A 26,081-nucleotide genomic window follows, 5' to 3' on the forward strand; every position below is an offset into this window, starting at 1 on the left:
AATCAATGGTCCTGATTGCAATAACTGTACTATTTTAGCACAATCTTTAGGGCTAGCAGTGAGTCCACCAACTGTAGCAGGCCACACGCTTCCACTGGAAGCTCCAAACACCGAGGAAAATGACAAAAGGTCTGAGATTTTTCTCTGGGTGGAATATGATTTCACACATCAGGAGCTTGAAGCCTGGAACTCAAATATCACTTCTGAGGTGCAGAGAGAACCCAACGGCCCTCAGAGAAGCCTGGTGAGGGACGTCTTCCTCTCTCTCCCCAGTGAGATACCCTGTAATTCACACCAACCCACAGGGAAAAATGTTAAACAGTGTGTTTCTTGTTGGGGGAGGAGGGAGAGGAGCAAATGGGTTTCTCTTTCCTCAGAGGTCAGTTCCTCAAAGGAGCTGCCAGCCCCGTCTCGACAGGGTGGGATGAGATGTAAAGGGAGAAATCTCAAACGCCTCCAGGAGCAGAGGCTCAAGCCTCTCCAGTGCCCTTGTTTTCCCACAGTAACTCCACACCAGACCTAAAGGAAGCCTATGACTCCACCACCTGCAACGCTGACCATAGCAACGGCTTCCTGGGAGTCGGTGAAGGCCCAGCGGAACCAACCCGAGGAACGTGTGCTCACAGACAGGCCAGGAACAGGCAGGTGGCTGTAGCCCCTTCTACCCAGGAATGCCCCTTTCACTTCAGAAGTAGGTTCACAGGCTCCATGTGGTGGCTCACACCTGTCATCACAGCACTTTGGGAGGCTGAGGTAAGCAGATCACTTGAGCCCAAAAGTTTGAGACCAGCCTGGGCAACACAGTGAGGCCCCATCTCTCCAAAAAAAATACAAAAATTAGCCAAATGCGATGGCACACACCTGGAATCTCAGCTACTCGGGAGGCTCAGATGGGAAGATCACCTGATCCCAGGAGGTGAAGGTTGCAGTGAGCAGAGATGGCACCACCGCACTCCAGCCTGGATAAAAGAGCAAGATCCTGTCTCAAAACAAAGAAGAAGCAGGTACCATAGGGAGCCCCACCCAGCTCTTGGGGGAGAAAAACAGCCCAGAAGGGAAGGCGCTCATGCAGACGGTGCAGCACATGGTGGGGGTGACAGCACCCCCAGTTCAGATGATGTGCAAAATTATAATCTTCAAGTAGAAATTAGCAGGAGAACAGAGGCTTCCTGAGGGTGTGGACTGTGCTTTCCTTGTGGAGGCCCCGGGTGGTTAGAGCTGGGTCTGAAACATGGCAGGCGGATGGGTTTCTAGAACGAGGAGAAGTGGATACAGTCTAAGATGTGGTCCATGGGTGCTGCGACGGGTCTAAGGAAAACTGCCCTGGATGCTGCCACGATGAAATAGGAGATCTTATTTGTTGTAATCACACGACTAGAAAGGGAATTGGAGAGGGCGTCTGCAGAGCTGGTGTGCAGCTGAACTTGCTGGGAAGGGATGAACTCACTATACTGGGAGATGAGAGGCCTGGGTTTGACTCCTGACTCTGGAATGATACCTCAGCATTCTCAGGACAGAGGTGGGACAGAAGGAGAGTCCCCCTGAGATGGCACCTTCACCTGCACGTGGGGGGCCCCACAGGGCTTTGTGGTCAGGGCAGGTCTGCTGCAGAAGCCTATTCATGCCTCATTGACTCCATCCTCTCCCCTATGCCTTCCCTCTTCTCCCACTGCTTGTTTATAACAAAGCATCTTAATTGCCTGGTGTTGAGCAACCAAGAATGAAGAATGATTTGATGAGTCTTTTGTTCTCCTTTTTAGTTATTAAATTTTAATTAAAAACCATTAAAGGCATCCTGCCCCAATTCACAATAATAAATCTCACTGAGACCCTCACGGTCTCCCTCCAGCCAAGACTGAGGCAGCCTCCTCTCCTCTCTCCTGACTCCTAGACCACCCCAAACCCTCTTTCCCCAGGAATGCCAAAGGTGCGTTCTTAAAAAGAGTTACCCAAGCTGCAGGTCCTGCTGTATTGGATTGTGGAATCAATTTAGCAGGGCATAGCATGATCTTTAAAAACAAAACATGGAATGGGATGGGGTGCAGTGGAATGGGTGGAATGGGGTAGAATAGAATAGAATAGAGACATGGAATGGGTGGAATGGAATCAAATAGAATGGAGAGGTGGGATGGGATGGGTGGAATGGGATGGAATGGGATGGAATGGGATGGGATGGGATGGGATGGGATGGGATAGGGTAGGGTAGGGTAGGGTAGGGTAGGGTAGGGTAGGTTAGAGAGATGGGATTGAATGGCTGGAATGGGGTGGAAAGGAACAGGTCAGAGTTAGGGAATAGAATGGCACACACACTTAGAAGTGAGGAACTTGCATCAGCTCCATTTTACAGACAAGAAAACTGAGAGTGAAGATTGCTCCATGACCAAGTACCTAAGACACGATTTGAACACAGAAGTTTCTCCCTGGCCCTCCAGCTGCCCCCATACTCCTATGGGAGCATTTCCCAGGAAACACTCGTCTGTCTCCCCACCGTGCCCATGAGGTCCCTGTGATATGACTCCATGCTCCATGCCATCCGTGGTCATGTAATGATTCAATTGATTGAAAGAAAGAATGAATGAATGAATGAATGAAATGTGAAGAAAAGGCACAGGGTCATCTCTCACTCCATTTTTAAAGATAATTTAGGCAATTGGGGAAAGTCTGGGTATACACACACTTGCAGTCGATCCCGTGCTAGCCTAATGATGCCTGTGATGGGCGGGTCGCCTTGAGGATTGTTAGGGCAAGCACACAAAGGATGGCTACTTCTCAGACCACTTCCATTAAGAACTGGTGACCCCCAAAGCCAGTGATGCCCAGCAATTGTGTGCAGAATCCAGTTCTACACCCACTGTGAGAAAGGCTCTCAGGCCAGAAAGTAAATGTCCACTGGGAGAGGACAGCAGATGCTTTGAAGATCACCAGGGCCCACCCCACATGCATTTTGGCCTTCTCCTTTCTAATAGAACCCAAGTCTCTGGAGGTGGTCATGGAAATAGCTAAATGGCTACATTTCCCAGATTCTGGTGCAGACCAGGGTGGCACGTGACAGCTCCAACCAGTGGGTGTAAGCAGAAGTCACTGAATAGTGTCGTTCCCAAGAAGGCCCTTTAACTGCGGATGATTCAGCTGTCACTTACTTTCTCTTGCCCCTCGTCCATTACCGCTGCCCTGCTTCCTGCCTGGAATGCAGGTGTGCTGGCTGGAGCTCCGCCAGCTGTCTTGAGAGTTATTAAGACAGGATTGTTGTCATCAAGATGGCAGAGCAGCAAGCCAGAGGGAGCCCGGGTCCCTAAGGATGCAGTGGAGCCCACATACCAGGAAGCTCTGGGATTCCTGCAACCGAACTTCCATGCCATAAGAATATAAACCCTTCTCTTGTTTGAGGCACTGCGTTACTGATCATAATCCTGAATGAGATGTCCAGGACATTTATCCCAGGCATGTGGACCAGAAGGGGGTGGTGAATGCCAGCTGTGCGCAGGCCCACCCCTGCCAAGAGGCTGCATGAACCAGAACCCTCAAGCAAAACCCTCCTTGGAGAAGGAGTCACTGCAAGGCCACTGCCCTCAACCAGGGGAACGAGCCAAAAACCTTGGCTTTAACATCAACTCAGCACTTTGCCCTTCATTCAGTCATTCACCAGTAGTCATGGCCTCTGTAGTTCTCTCCCTACCTAGGAGGCAGAAAAATCATCGAAAGTGGATATTCAACCATGTCATTCTACGTAAAGGACCTTAGAGGCTACCCATGACCTTCAGGATAAAGTCCAGAGTCCTCACTGCTGCTCGTGATCTCACCCCGCCTCATCACCAACCTCACTGTGTGCTTCTCTCCTTCCCACCACGCTCCAGCATGCCGGCCTCTCTGAGCTCCTGCCCAAGGCCTTCTCGGGACTGCTCCCCTGCCTGGAAGGCTCCTTCCCACAGCCCTCCCATGGAGAATTCCGCTAATCCTTCTTCTCTGCATGGATGGTGCTCCCCTGGACTGGCTTCGTCCCCACTGCGGCAACGTTCCTTGCAATTGTCATGGCTTGCCACACAGGAGGTAGCAGACATTGAGAAAAGTGATTACAAAGATGACAGTGTGGGCTGGCTGTTCAGGACAGCCCTGGAGAGGGCACACAAAGAAAGGGAAGAAGCCACATTGAACATGCGGACAGCCGTGTTCTTAGCCCTTGTTCTTAACGCAGGGCCTAGCACATAGTACGTGATCATCAAACACTAACCAAATGAGTACACAAACAGAACCCAGCGCCTGAGCCGTAAAGTTTATTCCAGGCCAGACTGAGGATAAGCAAGATCCCACAACAGATCAGTTTCCCGTCAGTGTCACTCCCATTATGAAGGTGAAAGTCCACTGTCATGAACACAATACCAGCTCTTCCACTAGGCTCTGGAGCATTTGTTCACTACAGAAATAGGGAGCATTTCATCTCCACTTAGTTGTCTGAGGTTTTCTTTTTTATAATCCAAGTGCCACCAGGTCGGGCCTACGTGCTACATCCTGCCTGGAGCCTTCCCTGGTTATGACAAGACCGCAGAGCCCCTCTTCCTCCGAGCCTGAGTTCCCGTTTACTCTGTTAGCTTCCAGCCGCATCTGCTCCCAAGCGAGCCAGGAGGACCACGTGGCCTCAATCTCCCATCGCCCCAAACCTACACTCAGACTTCAACTTGATCTCCAAGTAAGTGACACACTGTCTCAGAGCTATGTTGACGGGACGGAAAGGTGCTGCTCTCCATACAACCTCGACATTTAAATAAACTATTGAAAGCCAGGCATGCCAGCTCCCACCTGTAATCCCACCACTCTCGGAGGCCGAAGTGGGAGGTTCGCTCGAGTCCAGGAGTTGAAGACCAACCTGGGAGGGAGGGTGGTACACGGTGAGAGTGGGGGATCCAGGCAGGAACCTCATTCCAAGTGGGCAGGAAAACCACTGGAAGGTTTTAAGCAACAGAGTGATGTGACCTAATTTATGTTTCAAAAAGATCAACCCCTGTTTCTGAGTGGCAACCGACCATTGATCAATAAGACTAGAGGCCGGGGGACGAGGCAGAGGCTAGGATGGCTGTCTAGGTGACGGGCAGGCTGGTCTGGACTAAGGAGCTAGCAGGGGAGGTGGGAAGAAGAGGTTAGATATGTTGAAAGTTTAGAGACATCCAGATGTGCTATGGTTTGGATACGGGCTTGAAGAGGAGTCATGGTTGATCCTAAGGCTTTATACTCCAGCAACTAGATGAAATAAGTTGCCATTTACAAAAATGAAGAACCCTGGAGGAGGAGTACATTTATGGGAGTAAGAAATTGCAAGTATATGATTTTGGACAGATGCATTTCAGATGTGCATTGGGTCACCAAAGGGAGATGCTACATGGGCAATCACCTGCTAAATTCCAGGAGCTGTAGAAGGTACCAACGATGCATGGACACAACCCTGCCCTCCATGCTCATGTCCCAGCCAGCAGGCTGACGTGTCCACAAGGACAGGCACATGATAAGGGCTTTAATATGAGTACATGCAAAACCTTACTGGGAGTGCAGAAGACGCCTGCAAAATGCAGCTGCCTGGGGAGGGCAGAGACAGACTCAGTTCCTGAAAGGAAGAGGCCGCAGATGGGAGTCTGGGGGATGTGTGTGGTGATCTGGTTTTTCTATACATCAGTCATTCAGAGGCTACCTTCAATATGTGTCATCTGCATCCCTCAAGTTGGATCTAATAATTTTCTTTAAATTACTGACATTAAACCTGAGTAAGGTTTAAATTTATAGATCACCACCACAAAATGAAAGCCAACATCATCAGCCTTAAATATAAAGTAACAATTAATATAGATTGTTTTAAAAAGCAGAAGGATATGAATTTCTAGCTAGATAGCTGAGCTGACTCAGCATTTTGAGCCAGAGGTTCACAAAGCGATCATTGTGAACATTGATCGTTTAACAAATGAGGTTTAACAAAGGTGATTAGCAAGAATTAGAAATATAAAGTCCAACTAACACCAAACTGAGACTTTGTCCTTGATTTAATCAGAAGGAGTAAGGGGAATTAAAAGGAAATAAATGTGCTATTCTGTAAGGCCACATTGTTCAGCAACGTTTGAGAAGCCGCTTAAACCTCTCTTTGGAGTCCCAGTTTGGAAAGCACTATATATGGTCAGAGAAAAGGCAGTATTCAGGGCAGTGGGAACAGCTTCTACAAAAGCACAGAGGCAGGAAGCAGCCCAGCATGTTTTGAAAGCTACAAATCGTCTCACGTGGCTAAAGGGAGAGGTGAATGTGGGCTGTAAGGTGGGCAGGCGTCAGATTGGGAAGTGCCTCACCTGCCAGGCTGAAAACAGGGGATTTTATTTGTAAGCAATAAAGAAGCACCTCTGAAGGGCGTCAAATAAGAAGATGATGTGATCAGGTTCATATTTATAATGAACACACAGGATGGAATGAATGAAGAGTGCCAGATTGGAGGTACGTCAGGAGACACAAAACCGGGCGAAAGCCATCCTGAACTAAGACCGCAGAAATAATAGAGAATTCCAGACTCAAGAAGTATTCATGTGGCCAGGTGCAGAGGCTCACACCTGTAATCCCAGTGCTCTGGGAGGTGAAGGTGGGAGAACTGGTTGAGGCCAGGAGCTCAGGACCAGCCTGAGCAACATAGCAAGACCCCCTCTCTACAAAATATCTCTACAAAATAGCCGGGTATGGTGGTGGACGCCTGTGGTCCCAGCTATTCGGGAGGCTGAGGCGAGAGGATTGCTTGAGCCCAGGAGTTCAAGGCTGCAGTGAGCTATGATTGCACCACTGCTCTCCAGCCTGGGTGCAGAGGGAGACCTGGCCTCTTTAAAAAAAATCATAATAATTGTGGTAGATTTGGCGGGCCTTGGCAACTGATTGGAGATAGAAGTTCGGGGAGGAATATTCTGCGATTGTTCTTGTCCTTCCTAAATTGGATGTGGTGCCATGAACCTTCATCAAGAACACGGAAGGGAAATTAGCCAGGCACGGTAGTGCCCACCTGTGGTCCCAGCTACTCCAGAGGCTGAGGCTGGAGGATCGCCTGAGCCCAGGAAGTCAAGGCAGCAATGAGCTATGATTGCACTGCTGCACTCCAGCCTGGGACACAAAGCAAGACCCCATCTCTTTAAAAAAACAAAAATAAAAGTGGAAAGAAGGGCGAGTGTTGGTGAAGAGACAGTGAGCTCCATTTGGGATGCGCTGAACTTGCAGGAAATGCAAGAATCAAGAAAAGCTGTCTAGGAAGCAGCTGGAACCATGTTTAATATTTAGGGGGACATTTGGGGCAGGGATTCGAGCCATCTTCAACAGCTAACTGCGGTCAGGGGCGTGGAGAGGGACAGCCTGGAGAAAAGGAGAAAGTAGAGAGCTGTGCTGTGAGGCCCTTCTACATAGGAAGGGCCATTAAGGAGACAGAAAAGGGCAGGGAAGGTGGGAGGGGAACCAGGAGACAGCAGAGTAATAGACCCCAGAGATAAAGACCTTCAAGGGAGAAGGTGTGGGCCACAGAGCCAGAGGGGGTGCAACCGTGACTTAGTGAAGCCCCTTCCTTTGGGTCTCGTTCCTGCCACAGAACCCGCCTCCATACTGACTCAAACACTGTCCTTAACTTGCCCACTTCAGAATGCCGTCCGTCCCTGCCACTGCTCCTAACGTCCTGGTCTCTGCGTCTCCTCCTGCTCCATCACATGACCCGTCAGAAAGGGACAAGCATGACTCAGCCCCACAAAATTCCAGTGTGTGCAGTTTACAAAAGATGCTAGAAATACAAGTTTTAGACTGGACACAGTGGCTCACACCTGTAATCCCAGCACTTTGGGAGGCTGAGGTGGGTGGATCTCTTGAGGTCAGCAGTTCAAGACCAGCCTGGCCAATATGGTGAAACCCCATCTCTACTAAAAATTCAAAAATTCCTAAAACCATAAAAACCCTAGAAGAAAACCTAGGCAATACCATTCAGGAAATAGGCATGGGCAAGGACTTCATGTCTAAAACACCAAAAGCAATGGCAACAAAAGCCAAAATTAACAAATGGGATCTAATTAAACTAAAGAGCTTCTGCACAGCAAAAGAAACTACCATCAGAGCGAACAGGCAATCTACAGAATGGGAGAAAATTTTTGCAACCTACTCATCTGACAAAGGGCTAATATCCAGAATCTACAATGAACTCAAACAAATTTACAAGGAAAAAAAAAACAACCCCATCAAAAAGTGGCTGAAGGATATGAACAGACACTTCTCAAAAGAAGACATTTATGCAGTCAAAAAACACATGAAAAAATGCTCATCATCACTGGCCATCAGAGAAATGCAAATCAAAACCACAATGAGATACCATCTCACACCAGTTAGAATGGCGATCATTAAAAAGTCAGGAAACAACAGGTGCTGGAGAGGATGTGGAGAAATAGGAACACTTTTATACTGTTGGTGGGACTATAAACTAGTTCAACCATTGTGGAAGTCAGTGTGGCGATTCCTCAGGGATCTAGAACTAGAAATACCATTCGACCCAGCCATCCCATTACTGGGTATATACCCAAAGGACTATAAATCATGCTGCTATAAAGACACATGCACACGTATGTTTATTGCGGCACTATTCACAATAGCAAAGACTTGGAACCAACCCAAATGTCCAACAACGATAGACTGGATTAAGAAAATGTGGCACATATACACCATGGAATACTATGCAGCCATAAAAAAAATGGTGAGTTCATGTCCTTTGTAGGGACATGGATAAAACTGGAAATCATCATTCTCAGCAAACTATCGCAAGGACAAAAAACCAAACACCGCATGTTCTCACTCATAGGTGGGAATTGAACAATGAGAACACATGGACACAGGAAGGAGAACATCACACACCGGGGATTGTTGTGGGGTGGGGGGTGGGGGGAGGGATAGCATTAGGAGATATACCTAATGCTAAATGATGAGTTAATGGGTGCAGCACACCAACATGGCACATGTATACATATGCAACAAACCTGCACGTTGTGCACATGTACCCTAAAACTTAAAGTATAATAATAATAAAATTTTTTTAAAAAATACAAAAATTAGTCAGCCATGGTGGCGGGTGCCTGTAATCCCAGCTACTCGGAAGGCTGAGGCAGGAGAATCACTTGAACTGGGAGGCAGAAGTTGCAGTGAGCTGAGATCACGCCTCTGCACTCCAGCCTGGGTGATGGTGTGAGACTCTGTCTTAAAAAAAAAAAAAGAAATACAGGTTTTATATTAAAATATCCCAATTTTTAAAATGCTAGCAACCAATTTTAACCATTTTTTCCCTAATTCTATGTAGGCCAAATAGAAGGCGTGTGTGGGTGGCTCTCAGCCCACAGATGCCATCTGCTACCCCTAAGGGGCAGCCATGGTCCCTTCCCAGCCACCCAACTGAGGAAAATACTTCCTGAACTCTTACCAGCCAGAAAACATTTGATGGTCTTCCAGTTGGTGTGGTTTTTAGTTCATTTTCTCTCAATCTCAAATTGGCAGGCCATTTCTACAAAGACCCACACAGCCCCAGGCCTGCATCAGCCAAGGTCCTTTTCTCCCTTCACCCGTTCCCTGGAAAGATGCCTGGAGTTGAGGAATCTCTAAGACACCAGCCACACCCTGCAAGGCTCTGCAAGATGGTCAACCATGGCAGTGGGCTGAGGAATGTCCCCCGAGAATCACATTCACTCGAGACCTGAGAATGGGACCTCACTTGGAAGTAGGGTTTTTGCAGATGCAATTCTTAAGGTAGGAATTCAGATGGGATCATGCTGGGTCAGGGGCCCTCAATCCAATGAGAATGTCCTTCTGGAGACGCAGAAGGCCACATAGAGCCACGGGAGAAGTCCATGTGGAGACAGAGGCAGAGGTGGGGGCGGGGGGTGGCCACAGCCAAGGAACACCTGGAGCCACTGGAAACTGGAAGAGGCAGGAAAGATCCCACCCTGGAACCTTTGGAAGGAGCACAGCCTGGATCTCAGACTTTCGCATTCAGAACTGGGAGGGAAGAGATTTCTGTTGTTTTAAGTCCCCTAGTTCATCCTAAGTTATTATGGCAGCTGCAGGAAACTGATCCAACCACCCAACAAATTCCAAATGTTCCATCACACAACAAGCACCTTGTGAGCACCTCCTGTGCATACCTTGTGAGCGCCCACTGCATACACTTTGTGAATGCTCACAGTGCACACTTTGTGAGCACCCACTGTATACTTTGTAAACACCACTGTGTACAAGCACTTCCTGTACTGAGTATGGTGTGTGCCACATGTAACATGGCCCTGCCTTTTAGCAAGTAGTTTTCTAGGACAGACAAGAAGAGTGCACAGGTCTCTAGAACACCAGGTAAACACTGAGAAGGGCTAAAACACAAATACAAAGTTTCCGTGTGATTTCGAAGGGTGGGCAGCATGTCACTGCAGCTGGAGGCCACTGGGTTCAGCTGTAAACAGGGAGCCACTCTGAGCCATGCCCATGGGGTAAGAAGGGAAGCAGCAGAGCCCCCCAGCAGGTGGGAGCTGAGCCGGGGCCCTCACGCTGTAAGCCCCCCTAACACAGTGGGGTGGACACCTTTGCCAAGCTGCCTGGGAAGGCCTTGGAGTGTTCTATAAATATAGAACCAGCAGGTGCTGTGGTTGGAAGACATAAAAGCTACATGGCACTTTCTGCCTTACATTCAGCTTACATCACACATGGAACTGCTTGTATTAGAGTTTACAACCCCTGAAGACACAAGGGTTCCAAAGAACAAAGAATGCCGATAGCCAGTAGGCCACCATATCACTCAGGGACGGAGAGCAGCCCAGGGGAGCCGGGCACAGGAAACCTTCACAGTCAGGCCCACGTCTGAACATGGGGTGAAAAGTGCCTTGCTGGGCACGTTGCCGGGGGAAGGTTTCTGAGCAAGGAAGGGGTGAGACTGTGAGACCGACTATAGCACCTGATGCTGATTGAGCCTCCTCAAAGCCATGGGACACAAATCACTCCTGCTTGACAGTGTGGGAAGCTGCAAAATTCATTGTTTTTCTTCAAGATCTTTGGGCCAAATAATAGCACGTCTTTTAATAACGCATCCTTCAACTCAGTGGGCAAAACAGGTTACACCTGACAACCTGCCTTAAAACCAAGGAGCCGGGATCAGGGTTGCCATGGCCCACCCCTTCCCATAATGCTTCCTTCACCCCGCTGGAGGCACATGCAGCCCACACATATGCATGTTCTAGAAGGAACAGATGCTCTAGGGAAGGGACTGCAGGCACGAGGCCCCCCAAAACATAATGCGGCACGAAAGAGGCCCCCATGTGGCTGTTGCTCCCTGTGGCTAGTCAATTTCAGTCAATAATCCAGTACAAGGATGATTCCAGCCCACAAGACATATGCTCTTCCTAACTAAACAACAAGGGTCCCAGCTGTTTTTATTACAGTGGGGGAGGAAAATCTAAGCTTCTCTCTAGGTGAACCCTTAGCAATGATTTTGGGTAAATTTCCAAATTGCCTCCACCACCAACAGCAATGAAATAACCACATGTGGGGCCAGGCACAGTGGCTCATGCCTATAATCCCAGCACTATGGGAGGCCGAGGTGGGTGGATCACCTGAGGTCGGGAGTTCGAGACCAGCCTGATCAATATGGAGAAACCCCATCTTTACTAAAAATACAAAATTAGCTGAGCGTGTTGGCACATGCCTGTAATCCCAGCTACTTGGGAGGCTGAAGCAGAAGAATCACTTGAACCCTGGAGGCAGAGGTTGCAGTGAGCTGAGATCATGCCATTGCACTCCAGCCTGGGCCACAGAGCGAGACTCCGTCTTAAAAAAAAAAAAAAAAAAAAAAAAAAAGAAAGAAAGAAGGAAGGAAGGAAGGGACCACATGTAAGATGAAGGAGAAGAAAATAGGAATGGTGTGTGTGAGAGCAAGACAGGCTGTGTGCAAGCCCTTCCTGTTTTGTTAGTATTAATTTCTTCCAGTAAGAACCACGGCCTGGCGGTGAGGACAGAGGCCCTGGAATCAGATGATCCCGATCAGAATCTTGGGCCCCTTCCCCAAACCCAGTTACAAATTGTGCGCCTTTGGACAGGTTGCTTAATTTCTTGGGGCCTCTCTTTTCTCATCCATAAAACTGGAGTTAATCATAGGGCTGTATGGAAATTCCATGAAATCAACCATCCCGGGTGCTCAGCCGGGACCTGCCTCGGCAGGGGTTGAGAGCATCTACTTCTTTCCTCCTGGGCCGAGACAATGAGACTGTGATTTCCAACAATTTATTCATTTCATAAAAATGCTGCTGCTCCTCAGATGCCCGGAGAAGTTCATTAGAACAGGATTTTCCTGTAATGCCTCCAGGTCACTGGGTCACTGCAGCGGGCCAGGGGTGGGATTCTTTGCCTGGCAGCCGGAGATAATTGCAGTTGCCAAAGTAGTCCGGCCTCCTAGCATGGGGGCAGCCAATTAACCAGGAAATTCACCCTCCTGGTTGACAGTTGACGCCTGGTGTTGGCCTTGTGCACCCCGATTAACCTTCAGGCGGGCTCCCCCTCCACCCCGGACATTTTCAGGTTCCTGCACTTATTATGAAGCCTGCCCGAGAATCCCTAATTCACTAATAAGAAAATCACCACCTAACATCAGTGTTTGAAAATGACCTTGTGTTAGAACTGTGGTGGGAAGAGTGCTGCATTCTCAAACGATCACTGTTTTTTAAAAGCGTGGCACGGGCGCTACCTCAGCCACCCGCCTGCCCTCCCCAATCCCTCACCCGCTGCTGGGACCACCTGGTGCTCAGCTCAGGGCTGAGCCGCAGTCTGAGGGCCGGGCCCTGGCGTGGGCTCCATCAGATCCCGTAATCGGATCCGGGCGCTTTAGCCCTCACGTGACTGGGGGCCACCGCCTAACCCTGATTAGCACTCTGCATCACCGGCCGCACAGCCTCCCCTGGGTCGGGTGGCTTCTCCAAGTCTTAAATAAGATTCAGCAATTGTCATGTGTGGTATATTGGGGGTGTGTTTGAAACGGTGTTTCCTAGGGGAGAAGAAAGAAAAACAGCACCCACAATTGAACAGCTTAGGAAATACAGAGAGAGAGAGAGAGGGAGAAAGAGAGATCTAGAAGCACGGAGGGAACCCTGAGCCTGAGCCTGAGCCTGAACCTGAACACAGCGCGGAGGTCTGGGGCCCGACCACCCCAGGAGGTAGTGCCCCGGCTGTGCTCGCTGGTGAGGGGAACACACCACCTTCTTGCTACTTTAGGGACATCAGCAAAGTTTTCCTTAAATATCTCCCTTTTTGTACCAAGAAAGCTATAAATCGGAGCCCCATCCTTCCAGCTGAAGCAGCATTTTAAAACCTCAGTTTCCTCTGGAAAGCAGCTGGGGAAGCACCCCATGGCCAGGTCGACTTCCCTCCAGGCACCAGAACACAGGCAGGGAGGACGGAGGAGGTGCAGGAGGAGGGACGAGGACCCAGGAGGCAGAGGGAGGGTGCTCTGTGGACCCTGGCAACTCAACCCACGTCCCAAAGCAGCTCTCATTAGGGCTGGGCTCCTGATCTCTTGTTTAAAAAATAAACAAAAAGCCAGGGGTGGTGGTTCATGCCTGTAATCCCAGCACTTTGGGAGGCCAAAGCAGGTGGATCACCTGAGGTCAGGAGTTTGAGACCAACTGGCCAAAATGGCGAAACCCCATCTCCACTAAAAATACAAAAATTAGCCGGGCGTGGTGGTGGGCACCTGTAATCCCAGCTACTTTGGAGGCTGAGGCAGGAAAATCACTTGAACCCGGGAAGCGGAGGTAGCAGTGAGCCAAGATCATGCCACTGCACTCCAGCCTGGGTGACAGAGCCAGACTCCATCTCAATAATAATAATAATAATAAACAAAAGTAAATGGCTTCTAAAGGGAAGTTTTTAAATCTCAAATTAATTAAGTGGCACTCTGCATTTTCTAACCCACTTTCCAAAGGTGTTCCCTCTGTGGACTCATAACCCCTCACCCTGCCACCACCACCTCCACAGGTCCGTTTCCCAAAGTGTAGACTGCCGGCCAGCGAGCACCTGCAAGACAGGCCGAGGCTCTGGGGCTCCGCCACTGGGGTCACCGGTTCAGGTCCTGGCATTGCTGCTCTCTAGCTGTGAGATCTTGGGCTAGCTGCTTCACCTGTCTGTACGTCCAAGTCTCTGTCTCCACGATGGTGGGGACAGTGATACCCTCCTGTGCTCGCTTCCTGGGCTGCCATGACAAACAACAACAAACTGGGAGGCTCAGAAAAACACGCATCTATTCTCTCATAGATCTAGAGGCCAGAAGCCCAGAAGCCGGGGTGGCAAGACCAGCCCCCTCCAAAGCTGCATGAGGATCCCTGCCTCGGCCAGCACCGGCTGCCTCCGGGGGCTCCTCTCCGCGGCCACATTGCTCTGGTTCCGCCTTCAGAGTCACACAGATGCCTGAAACTGAGTTTTTCACAAATCAATGACACTGGAGGATGCATGAGTTAGGAAGAAGATGCCTGCATGACCGAAGCCCAGGAGAACCGATGAGATGTTAATATTCCCACTGGTGAAAAGCAGAGACCAAGACTAGACAGGCTCATGAAGCCGCCCGGAGCCTCCCGGCCAGTCACCACGCAACAAAGACCGGGGCCCTGGCGGCCGCACCACCACCCTGTGCTTCCTAACACATCTTTCACCTCTGAGGAAAAGGAGGTTCAGTTTCCCCATTTGTCATGCCCATGACTGTGGGCCACAGAAGCCTCCTGGGGGAGAGGCTGGCAGGGAAGGGACGCAGCTGTCCCAGGCCCACACAGGAGCCCACATGGTTCCCTGTAAGACGCTCTTCCTGACCAGCTCCTCACTAATGAAAAACTCAGCACAGGCGTTTGCTGGGTTTCTCTGCGGTTCTCGCGCCTGTCCCGCTGCACACCGCTTTCCTGCTCTTTCTCGCCTTCTGTGACGCTGGAGCACGCTGGGTACGGCAGGAGCGAACAGCTGCAGGGCCACAGGCGCCCAGCCTGCAAAAACGTCCCAACACAGACGGGGCAGGCCCAGTGCCCCAAGGCAAACGCCCACCAACGGGGCAGCCACGTGTGGCTGGGACCAACGGAGGCAGGAGCTGTTCTCTTCCCAGCCTACCCATCCCCGCAAGGTCACAAAAATGCTGATGGTCACTTTGTGCAAAAGTCTCTCCCTCGTACCGTGACCAGCTCACTTTGCACACACTTTAGGCAGCTCTGCTCATGAGAAAGGAAAAATAAATACACTGCAGAAGCATCTACAAGAAATCTGGGCTGCACAACCTTCAGAGGACCCGTTTCTGGGACTATCGGTATTAATCTACTGATTCCATTCACATGCTAATGATTTGTCTGTTTGGAGTTTAATGATAATAGCAGGAATCATAATAGCTAATGTTTGTTGAACCCTCACACTATACCAGGCCCTGTTCTAAATGCTGTATGCCATTGAAGTCATTTAATCATCAAAACACCCCTTCGGCCGTCCCCATCTGAATGAAAATAAAAGCAATTGCTAATCATTATGGAGTCTTGCAAGATACTAAGCACTCTTCCCTGGTGAATGCCTTCAATAACAATCCCTGGAGGAGAAGATGGATGCTATTGTTACCTGCATTTTATGGATAAGACAATGAAAGCCCGGAGAGGTTCAGAAGAGAGCCTGTGGTCACACAGCCGGAAGTAGCAGAGCAGAGATCAGAGCCGGCCAGCCTGGCTCCAGACTCTGCCCTGTCACTGTGGCTAATTCCACCAGTGAAGGCTGCTTCCGAGGGACATGTTCACGGAGCAGCTCCCCATGCAGATGCTGTGGGGCACAGGCAGGTCCGCGCTCCCCATGGCAGCGTGGCGTAGTAGCCAGGGACAGGCGCTCTGGCCAAAGTGCCCAGTGAATGTTGGCTGCTCCACTCAGGAGCCATAAGGATTTGGGCAAGTGACTTCACCTTTCTGGGTGTTGGTGCATTTTGAAAATTAAATGAGCTAGCTGGTGGGAAGCGTGCAGAACAGGCCCGGGGTACAGTGAGGATTCAGTGAGGGCGGCTCTTGTTTTCATGGCTCGTGCTATTGCTCTCCAAACAGACTCCTCACCAAAATTATCATGGAGTGATTCGGCAGCTGCCAGTGGTCCCAAATGCTGCAGGCTCATTCTGCAGATTAATGGAGAATGGGCATTTCCCACAAGCTCCGCCAGGTCTAGCTTGTGCCTCTGCTGAGAGACCGACCTGCCCAGCCCTACCCCATGGAAGAGAGAAAAATCCTAAATTAACGATGTGAAATCCTGAAATGACCAAGAAAACATCAAGTAACTGAACATGTCCTCAAGCAACAAGATTCTCTTTCCTGTTCTTGAGCAGGGCCCGGGCGTGAGAGCTGAAGCAAGCTGGGGTATAGACAGGACAGTGGCCCAGGGGACACCCAGGCCTGAAAGCGGGAACGGCGGTGGGGTCACAGAACAACCCAGGAAGACACAGACACACTCAGAACTTCCAACTGCCAGCCATACCCAGCCGCAGATGCGGGCGTAGGTACCCGGAGGATTCGTGCCCTCACGGAATGGAACGGTGCCCACCTGAAGGGAGGCAGCCGGGAGGAGCAGGGAACAAGGTCCCACCCACGCCCAGGAGTCCTCCCATGGGGAAGGAGGGAGGCACAGCGAGAAACAGAACAGGTGATAGGACAGGAGGAGCAGACGGCTGCTGTCATGGCAGGTGGTTAGGGAAGGCTTCTCAGAGGCGGTGACCTTTGAGCAGAGCCCTGAACAACATGATGAGTGAGTAGCTGGGAGAAGAGCCTTCCAGACAAAGACATGAAGGAGGAAGAGCCGGCAGGCCTGTGGCTGTCAGGAGGCCCTTGCGCTTGCTGTAAGTGAGAATAAATGCAATCAGAAGCTTCCAAGAGTGTGCGTGGTTTGAGCCGTTTCCAACAGGAGCCCTATGGCTGCTGTGTGAGAGTGCTCTGCAGGCAGAGGTGGACACAGGAGGCCTGGGGGGGCTGAGGCAGTGTGGCCCAGGGACAAGACCAGGGGTCTCCGGCCAAGGGGACCGAGGCGGCCAGAGCAAGAAGAGCTCAGATTCAGGATGTGAAGGGAAAGTGGTGGATATTAGTGGATCAAATGTAGGGAACAGCTAGCTAGAGGCTGGGAAGAGGACATGCTTGGCAAAGAAAATGCTTAGCCAAGAAAGGAGGGGTTGAGAGAGAGGAAGAGAGAGAGAGACTATACGCATTACACATGATTTTATTTGCAATAATCTCAGGCCTTTTAGAAAGCACTGATGCCTGTGGGTAAACATGTGGTCCAGCCATATAGCGGAATATTATTCAGCCATAAAAAGGGATGACGCTCTGACACACGCCACAACACGGGTGAACCTTGAGGATGCTGTGCTGAGGGAAAGAAGCCGGGCACAGAGGACCATGTGTAGTATGATTCTGTTCACGTAAGAGGTCCACAGCAGGACGTCTATAGAGACAGCAGATTCGCAGTTGCCAGGGCTAGGAGGAGGGGAGAGAGGAGACTGGCTGCTTAATGGCCTGTGGTTTCTTTTTGAGGTGATGAAAATGTTCTAACATTGACGACAGTGATGGTTGCACAACTCTGAATATACTGACAACCCCTGACTTGTACTTTAGATGGATGAATGGGATGGTCGGTAAGTTATATCTCAGTAAAGCTGTCTTAAAGCTGGGCATGGTGGCTCATGCCTATAATTCCAGCACTTCGGGAGGCTGAGGCAAGAGGATAGCTTGAGTCCAGGAGTTTGAGACCAGCCTGGGCAACATAGCAAGACCCTGTCTCTACAAAATATAAAAAAATTAGCCAGGCACACACCTGCAGTCCCAGATACTCAGGAGGCTGAGGTGGGAGGATCACCTGAGGCTGTAGGTCGAGGCTGCAGTGAACCGGGATTATGCCACTGCACTCCAGCCTGGGCGACAGAGTGAGACCCTGTCTCAAAAAAACAAATCAGTCTCAAAAAACAAATCAGTGAAATAAAGCTGCTTTGAAAATATTGTCATACCTGCGCCCCAGCTCATTGCACCTTCTCTAAGAGGCTCGCGTGGGCCCTGGACACAAGCATGTTTCAGAGCTCCCTGGGACTGCATCTGGCCCAGAACCGGCTCCACCCCAGCTTCTCTGGGATCTCGCAGGCCGCACAGCGCTGTAGTCCCAACCCAGCTTCGCAGTCAGGCAGACCGGGTTTGAAACTGGGCCCATCCCTCCCCAGCTGTGTGATGTTCAGAGAGCCCCTCCATCTCTCAAAGACTATTGTCTCATCTGTAAAATGGGTCTACATGAGCAACAGGGCCTGCAGCGGAAGGGCTGTGTCATGCATGTAACCGAGGAAGGCACCCAGCAACGTGCCAGCAACAGCAGTTCAATGCATTGCTGCATTTGAGCTGGAAAAGCTGTTTACACAAGTTCCCATCTTTAATTTTCACAATCCAGAAGCCACGATGTGGGAGGCAGTCGCCAGGGCTGGTGGGCTTGGGGACAAGCAGGAAGGAAGCTGGGGAACTGTCTGGACAGAGGCACTGGCCCTCCCAGGGCCCCACCTGCCATTTGCTGCATCCACCCTTCCTTCAGAGACATTTATTGAGCCCCAGCCGGGTCTCAGCCGCTCGCTGGGCACTGGGGACTCAGCCACAGGCTGAAGATGTAGAACCCACACCACAGCTGGGGCTGGGGCAAGTCTCTGGGTGTGATGCCTGACAGCAGAGCTCTGGCACCCACAGCCTGCAGGGCAGCTCCAGGCTAAGGAGTCAACACGTAGCTCGAGCCCTTGGCCCCTGAACACGGAGCCCTTGACAGACCTGGAGCTGAGTCAAGGCATCGTTTCCCAAGGTTATGGGCTCCCCTCTCAGGGAGAGGGAAGGAAGAGTCAGAAACAAAGCGGCCTGTTGCCCCCGTCGCAATATCTCCGTCCAAGGAGGTACAGGGGCAGCATGACGGGGCGTGTTTCTGGTCTTGGAAACCACATCGATAATAAGCATGAAGAATGCCTTGAGGAAAACCCCCGCTTCCCACCCAACCCAGTGGCCGGTTCCTGACATTCCCATCGTGGGCACACACTGGGTGTGGCACCAGGAGCGTTTAATCAGAGGAACCCGTGCCAACGCACCCCCTGGCCCCCTCAGGAGGCCCCTGCTGCCAAAATGGCCAAATGGGCTTTCTTTTTGGTAGCACTGGGCAGGAGGCAGGCAGGGGAAGGAGCGCGGTAAGAGGCATAGCAGGGGCAACGAGGACCTTCCACCCAAAGGGACACCATGACCAACTCCCCATGGATGGAAATGACAAAAAGTACACCACTGGCCCCCTGGTTTCCAGGTATCCCTGGGAGCTCACAGGTGGACACCGAGGGTCTCCAGGAGAGGGGTTGGCTCTGCAGGCCCTGTGGTCCCAGCCGCTCCAAAAACACCCAAGGAGCAATTTCTGCACGCACTTATGAGAATCAAAGCCACCGAGCAGCTCGCAGATCCGTTCCTCCCTCTGCCCTCGGGGCCTGAACCTGTCTCCCAGGTGTCTGCACCTCTGGCTCCTTCTCAGAGTCCTGTCTCAGCTTCAACGCCACCTCCTCCCTGAGACCCTCCCAGATCATCCAGGTGCGGCCCCTGACATCAGCCATTGGAACCCTCTGCTGGGCACTCCATCAGGTCAGCTGTCTCTGGTGTAATGATTATTCATTCACTTGCCCGTTGTCTTACACATGCACACACACACATACACACACACACATACACACACACACACACACGTGCTCCCCATGAGGGCAGCACCCTCCTCTAGCTTGTTCACTGCTCACCTAAAATGTGAGTCAGTATTTAGCAGGTGCTTAAAGGTTTGCTGAATGAATAGGTCATGCCCTGCCTTCCTGGGGCCCACACAGATACAGAAGTGGCAGGTGCTGCACCTCCCACGCCCCAGGCTCAGCACCAACAGGAAGGACCTGTCCACACAGCCAGGCCAAGGAGAGAGCCCCCCATTTCCCACACTGGGTCTTTCCAGCAAGTGCTTATCTAGCACCTACTAACAACAGACCACAAAACACCAACAAATGAGAATATCCCAGATGGACGTCTTCAGGCCTCTCCCTGCTCTACCTGCTCCTCCACAAGCCCCACTGCTCCCAATCCTCCCAGGCCCTGCACATCACACGTGGGGTCCCATGGAGCCCTGACAGCCACCTCCCTTTCTCGTGTAGGTGAGCATTAAGAAGAGGCTATCTGACCAGGCACAGTGGCTCATGCCTGTAATCCTAGCATTTTGGGAGGCCAAGGTGGGCAAATCATCTGAGGTCAGGAGTTCGAGACCAGCCTGGTCAACATGGTGTAACCCCATCTCTATTAAAAATACAAAACTTAGCCGGCCGTGGTAGCCCACGCCTGTAATCCCAGCTACTCAGGAGGCTGAGGCAGGAGAATCGCTTGAGCCCAGGAGGCGGAGGCTGCAGTGAGCTGAGATAATGACACTGCATTCCAGCCTGGGTGACAGAGCAAGACTCTGTCTCAAAAGAAAAAAAAAGAAGCTATCCAGCCTCTCACAAATCCAGAGAAGCCCCAATTTCCTCCATTTTCTGAGGTTCCTTGTCCAGGGAAAAATTAAGAAATGTCTATTACCCTTTTCATGTTTTGCTGGATTCCATTTTCTAATTTGCTAATACTTGACTTAGAATGTGGTATCTGTGACCTTGAGGGTTTGGCCAGTACACGTTCTTCCTTCTGATGCCCTCACTAGCGTTTTGTATCAAGATTACTCTGGGCTTTAAAACGAGTGTGCTTTGTCTTTTTTCTCCATTTTTTGAAGATGCTATTTGGAGTGATTTACTTAGGACGTCATTTGGACTTAAAGTTTATATTGTGTGAAGGTTTCTCATTACAGATGCATTTGCTTCTCATACATATGAAAATAACCACAAAAAAGTTAAAATAGATTTAGATTAAGTGTTACTTTTCAGGGACCCACCTCATAAATGAATGCTTTTAACCCCACAAACCCTAGTACAGTATGACTGGCTTGTTCAAAGATAAATGCAGTCACACCTTGCTTAACAACAAGGATGCATCCAGAGACATGCCTCATTAGGTGATTTCGTCAGTGAGCGCACCTCACACACAGTGTACCTGCACACACACACGGGCCGCACAGCCTCCTCCACACCCTGGCTCGATGGGCAAGCCCATCGCTTCTGGTTTCACAGCTGTGCAGCCCGTGACTGTACTGAGTACTGCAGACCACTGCCACACAATGGTGAGTCCTTGTGCATCTCATCATAGAAGAGAGGCAGCAGAAGATCTAAAAGATAAAGCATGGTGCACCTGTGTAGGGCGCTTAGCATGAATGGAGCTTGCGGGACTGGAAGTGGCTTTGGGTGGGTGAGTGAGTGAGTGAGGACTGGATGTGAGGGCCCAGGCATTCCAGTACATGTCTGTAGACCCTACAGAGGCTGCACACTTAGACTATGCTAAATTTATACAAAAATATTATTCTTTCTTCCACAACTGCCCTCAGCTTACTTCGTTGCCTTATACATTTCTTAATTTTTTACCTTTTGGACTCTTTTGTAATAATACTTAGCTTAAAACACACATTGTACAGCTGTACAAAAATAATTTCTTTCTTTATATCCTCATCTATTCACTTTTCCCTATTTGATTTGTTTGTTTGTTTGTTTGCTTTTTAAACTTTGCTGTTAAAAGCTAAGACACAAACATACATGTTCACCTAGGCCTCCCCGGGGCCAGCATCATCACATCACCACCTTCCACCTGCACATCCTGTCCCGCTGGGAGGTCTCCAGGGGAATAACGCACGGGGTGCTGTCGCCTCCCACGATGGCCATGCCCGCTTCCGGATCCCTCCTGAAGGACCTGCCGGAGGCTGTTGCACAGCTCACTTTTGTTTAATAAGTAGAAACAATACACTCTAAAATCATGATAAAAGTTACAGTAAATCCATAAGCCAGTAACATAGTCATTTATTATCATTGAGCATCATGTCCATGCATGACCGTATGTGCTGGACGTTCACACTCCAGGCAGCATGGTGGGGTCCCCCACACTATCGTCACTAAACACATGAGAGTAAAGCTTCAAGCTGAGCAGCTACAACAGCCACACTGGGATGGGGATCTTTCAGGTCTGTTCTAATCGCACACAGCCACCACAGTGTGCGCGGTCTTCACTGACTGAGATGTCATTATGCAGGGCATGACCTGGGAGATTTTCTTCAAGGAAAGACGGATCCACACAGGAGCGTGGCCCAGTGGTAGACACAAGGAGGGGTGAGTCAGAGAGAGAGACTGAGAGAGGGAGAGGAGGAGTGAGGGAGGGAGGGAGGGAGACTGAAAGAAAAGGAAAAAAAAAACAAAGAGGGAGAGAAAAGGAGAGAAAGAGAGGGAAGAAGGGGACAGAGAGACTGAAAGAAAAGGAACAAAAAAGAGAGAGAGAAGGAAAGAAGGAAGGAAAGAAGATAAGGAAGGAAGGAAGGAAGGGAGGGAGGAAGGAAGGAAGGAAAGAAGGAAGGAAGGAAGGACAGACTGAGGAGTATGGCTCAGCGAAACCTTTGCACACAAGGGTGGTGGCACCAGCATCACCAACAAGAGACGCAGGTGTCCTCAGCTGGTCGAAAGCCTCCTCCCACACCATAGGGGATCAGACAGCTTTTCAAATGGGTGAAAGTCAAAAGAGAAACTGAGGACATAAGCCATGCACTACCACTATCTACACGAGATGAGGCGAGTGAAGGACAGAGTTTTCTGGAATCAGCAGCTCTGGTTGATCAACAAGAGACCAGCACAGCCGATCCCGTTCTCCCCCAGGTTCCCAGCACCACGCGGATTCCAAACCTTCAGGCAGAGGTGAGAAACGCTGAGACGTTCAGCCGGCGAGTCTCCGCCCACCTGGAACAGATGCTCATTGCCGTGCCTAGGGAGACTCCCGGACACAAAGTAAGTTCCCGGGTCAGACCCTCTGGTCCCTGCGGTTTGGCACTTGCGGATCTAGACCAACCTATGAGGCGTGCACTCAGCTTCATGTATGACCTCAGCCAAAGGCCAACAGAGACCTGGCGACATGCCCCAGAGATGCGTAAAGCGCCTCCTGGTCACGCTGTATTCAAGGATTCTCAAAGTGGGGTCCCTGGATGCCTCCACCTCCCCTGGGACTGCATGGGAATGCGGATTCCCGGCCCCTCCCCAGACCTGCTGGATCAGAGTTTCTGAGATTTGTAGTCCCTTAACCCACCTGCCAGGATGCCAGCGCTCACCAACGTGTGAGAATCGCTGCTCCAATTAAAACTTCAACCGGACTCCAAAAATACAAACGTGGCAGGGGGTGGATTTGAAATGGAAAGCGAAGCAAGCTCAGGAAAGAGCCAGCTCCTGCCTCTCCTCCCGCCCCCTGAGCACATGCTGGTCTCTTCCAGGCGCCAACAGTGCATGGGGCCAAAGAGATGAAACTGAAAGCGACAGTGTAGGGCCCACCGCTTGTCTTTTCATCTTCATGGCCAGGAGCTCTCAGCCCGGCTGCATGCTGGCCTCACCTGGGAGGCTTCTCCACCACCCACGCCCACCCCCGGACTCTGCAGTCTTGGGGTTCTCTGCGGGGCTTGCAGCATCGGGGAGGCCGGCTGCTATGCCCAGGGGAGGGCTGCGTGGTGCCTGCCTCCTGCGTGGGGGGCGGCCCCCACAGCACCAGCATCTTCCTGTCTCCCGGGCACGTGGGCAGTGCCCCCCTCTCCCTGACCCAGTTTGCCATCCTCTCGGAAGGGGCACGGGGGAATAGCCGCCGCCAGCGCCTTCCCTGAAATAACCTGGAAGGGCTCCACTCTGGGCCCCAGGCGGCTGCCATAATGGCCACGGCACAGCCCCCGACCCCAGGCACACCCCACCAGCCCCCACTGCAGAAGAGGTGCCCGCCTGCCTTCCCCTCACACCACACCCCCGGGGAACCTCCGGAGCCGGTCAGACCCTGCCCATCCCACTGGGAGCTTGGGATCACGTCTCACACAACAAGCCAAGACCCCACAGCCCAGCGGGGGCTGAGTCTGAAGCTAATTCCAGGACAGCCCAGCAAGGCTGGGAGGGAGCCGGGGAGGGGCTGTGTGCGTGGGGAGGTGGTGATTTTTTAGAGCCTTCCCCCACTGTTCCCCTTAGAAACCGGGTGAGTGAGCCTGCACGCCAGCTCCCCTCCCCTGCTCACTCCTGCTTGGAGCCCGAGGCGGCTGCCGCCTGCCAGCAGCCCGGCCTGCCACAGGGCCCAGGAGCCCGGACACCTCCTCTTCCCACTGATCTTCCATTTTCAGAGGGAGCCGCTCTCTCTCCTCTCAGGCCTGCTCCATCTGTGACATTTCCCTTCCCTGGATGAAGTGGGGTTTTCACCCTTGTGAGCAGAGTCTCCTTCAGGGCTCCTCCCTGAGAGAAATATGGGGCTGGACAGGGTCCCCTTCCCTCCCTCCTCACTCACCCTAAGAACCTCCAGGGACCCAGAGGCCACGCAGGCACGGAGCCAGCACCCCCGCCTCCCCTGGGGCCAGTGACCAGGCCCGGAGGTGAAGCAGTCCTCCCTCCCTCCCTCCAGCCAGCCGTCACCCCGACCTCAGCCAGCGTGCGCTCCCCGGGGACAAGAGGGAGGCTGCTTCCACCAAGGCCTCTGCTGACAGATGTCCGGACCCCCACCTGGACCTACCCAGACCTAAGCTCCTGGGCGGGTGGTTCCGTACACGCTGCCTTTCCCGGTGAAATACGGTTTCCACTGGGAGAGTCTGCCTCCGGCCAGCAGCCCGCGCACACTGCTCACACAGGCACACGCATGCACGCACACACTCTGCCGGGGAACATCTGTTTTGACAAACACATTATTCAAGTCAGTCCACGGGACGTGAATTGACAGATTCCTGGGCGCAGCCTGCTGGCTTTGTGCATTTGCACCTGAGCCGAGCTGGGGACTCTGATGTGTTTGTCCCACGTCCCCTTCCCCACTCCACCCCGCCCCCAAGAAGACAAGTCCAGGCCCTGAGCCACTGCCGTCTGAGAAGCCTGGGGCGCACTCCCCAGGCGAGCGGGGCCGTGTCCATCGGGTGCCAAACTTCGCCTGGAGGGGCCTTTCTGAAAAGCCTGGGGTGGGGGCCATGACAGAGCCACAGCATCCCTGCAGCTGACACCCGGCACCCAGGAAGAAGCCGGTCAGCCCTTCCCTTCCGAGACGATCCCGAATTCCAAGCAGCACCGACATGCCAGCAGGGCGAGCCGCTGCTCCCCGCACCCAGCGCCCCCGGACCCCACGCTGAAGGGCATTCTCCATCCGCTGCAAAATAAACTTTGTCTGGGTAAAGAGTTTCCGGCTAACCCCCTGTGATCAACGCCGCTGCAGCTCGGGTGCAGAAAGGCAAGGGGAGACGGGAAGCTATTTTTAGGAGAAAAAAATGAATCTCAGCCTACCTTTAGAAGCGAGCTGTGCCAAGGCTCCGGAGTTTCACCGCGGAGACAACTGCAGTGTACTGTGTCAGATTACAAACTGGGGGCGAGAGGGAGGGAGGGAGGGAGGAGGGGGAGAGGGAGAGAGAGACAGGGAGGGAGGGAGGACGGGGAGAGGGAGAGAGGGAGGGAGGGAGCAGCAGGGGGAGAGACAGGGAGCGAGAGGCAGGCAGAGGCGGCGCCCAGTCAACATTGCAGGGCATTGGTGTGTCTGCACTGCTTGCATTCAGCTAGACATGATTCATTAGTTTTCTGCAGGCAGGCAAGCAGGTCGAGGTGGGGGGGAGGGGGGGAGAGAGAGAGGATCATCCGCCATGCAGCAGTAACCAGAGCCTATGAAACGTCAGTGTTTGAACGCGCACACACATGCACACAAATACACATGCACACACACGTGCGCGCGCGCGCAAACACACACACACACCAAGATGGCTATACCCCTCACTGCCAGTTTCTCTTTCACAGAGCTGTGGTGAAAAGCTCGGACAGAGATGGAGGTAAACAGCTCTCAGCCACATAGGGCTTGGGGTTGATGCTTTTCCCTCCATCCCTGGGAAAACAGCACAATATCTTCCCTGCAGGAGGCCGG

At 51.8% G+C, this 26,081-nt stretch overlaps 1 protein-coding gene across 5 annotated transcripts in view; it reads right to left on the bottom strand.

The window, feature by feature from the left end:
• Positions 1-25,736, bottom strand: part of RIMBP2 (RIMS binding protein 2) — a 317,525-nt gene extending 291,789 nt beyond the window's left edge. For all 5 annotated transcript variants that reach the window (XM_063646814.1, XM_054443052.1, XM_054443055.1 and 2 more), the window contains exon 1: positions 25,457-25,736. The gene's annotated coding sequence lies outside the window, so the exon portion shown is untranslated. The remainder of the gene's footprint in view (positions 1-25,456) is intronic.
• Positions 25,737-26,081: the final 345 nt, after the last annotated feature.

This window comes from Pongo pygmaeus, chromosome 10 (genome assembly GCF_028885625.2).
Source record: "Pongo pygmaeus isolate AG05252 chromosome 10, NHGRI_mPonPyg2-v2.0_pri, whole genome shotgun sequence".
In the NCBI taxonomy this organism is placed as follows: domain Eukaryota; kingdom Metazoa; phylum Chordata; class Mammalia; order Primates; family Hominidae; genus Pongo; species Pongo pygmaeus.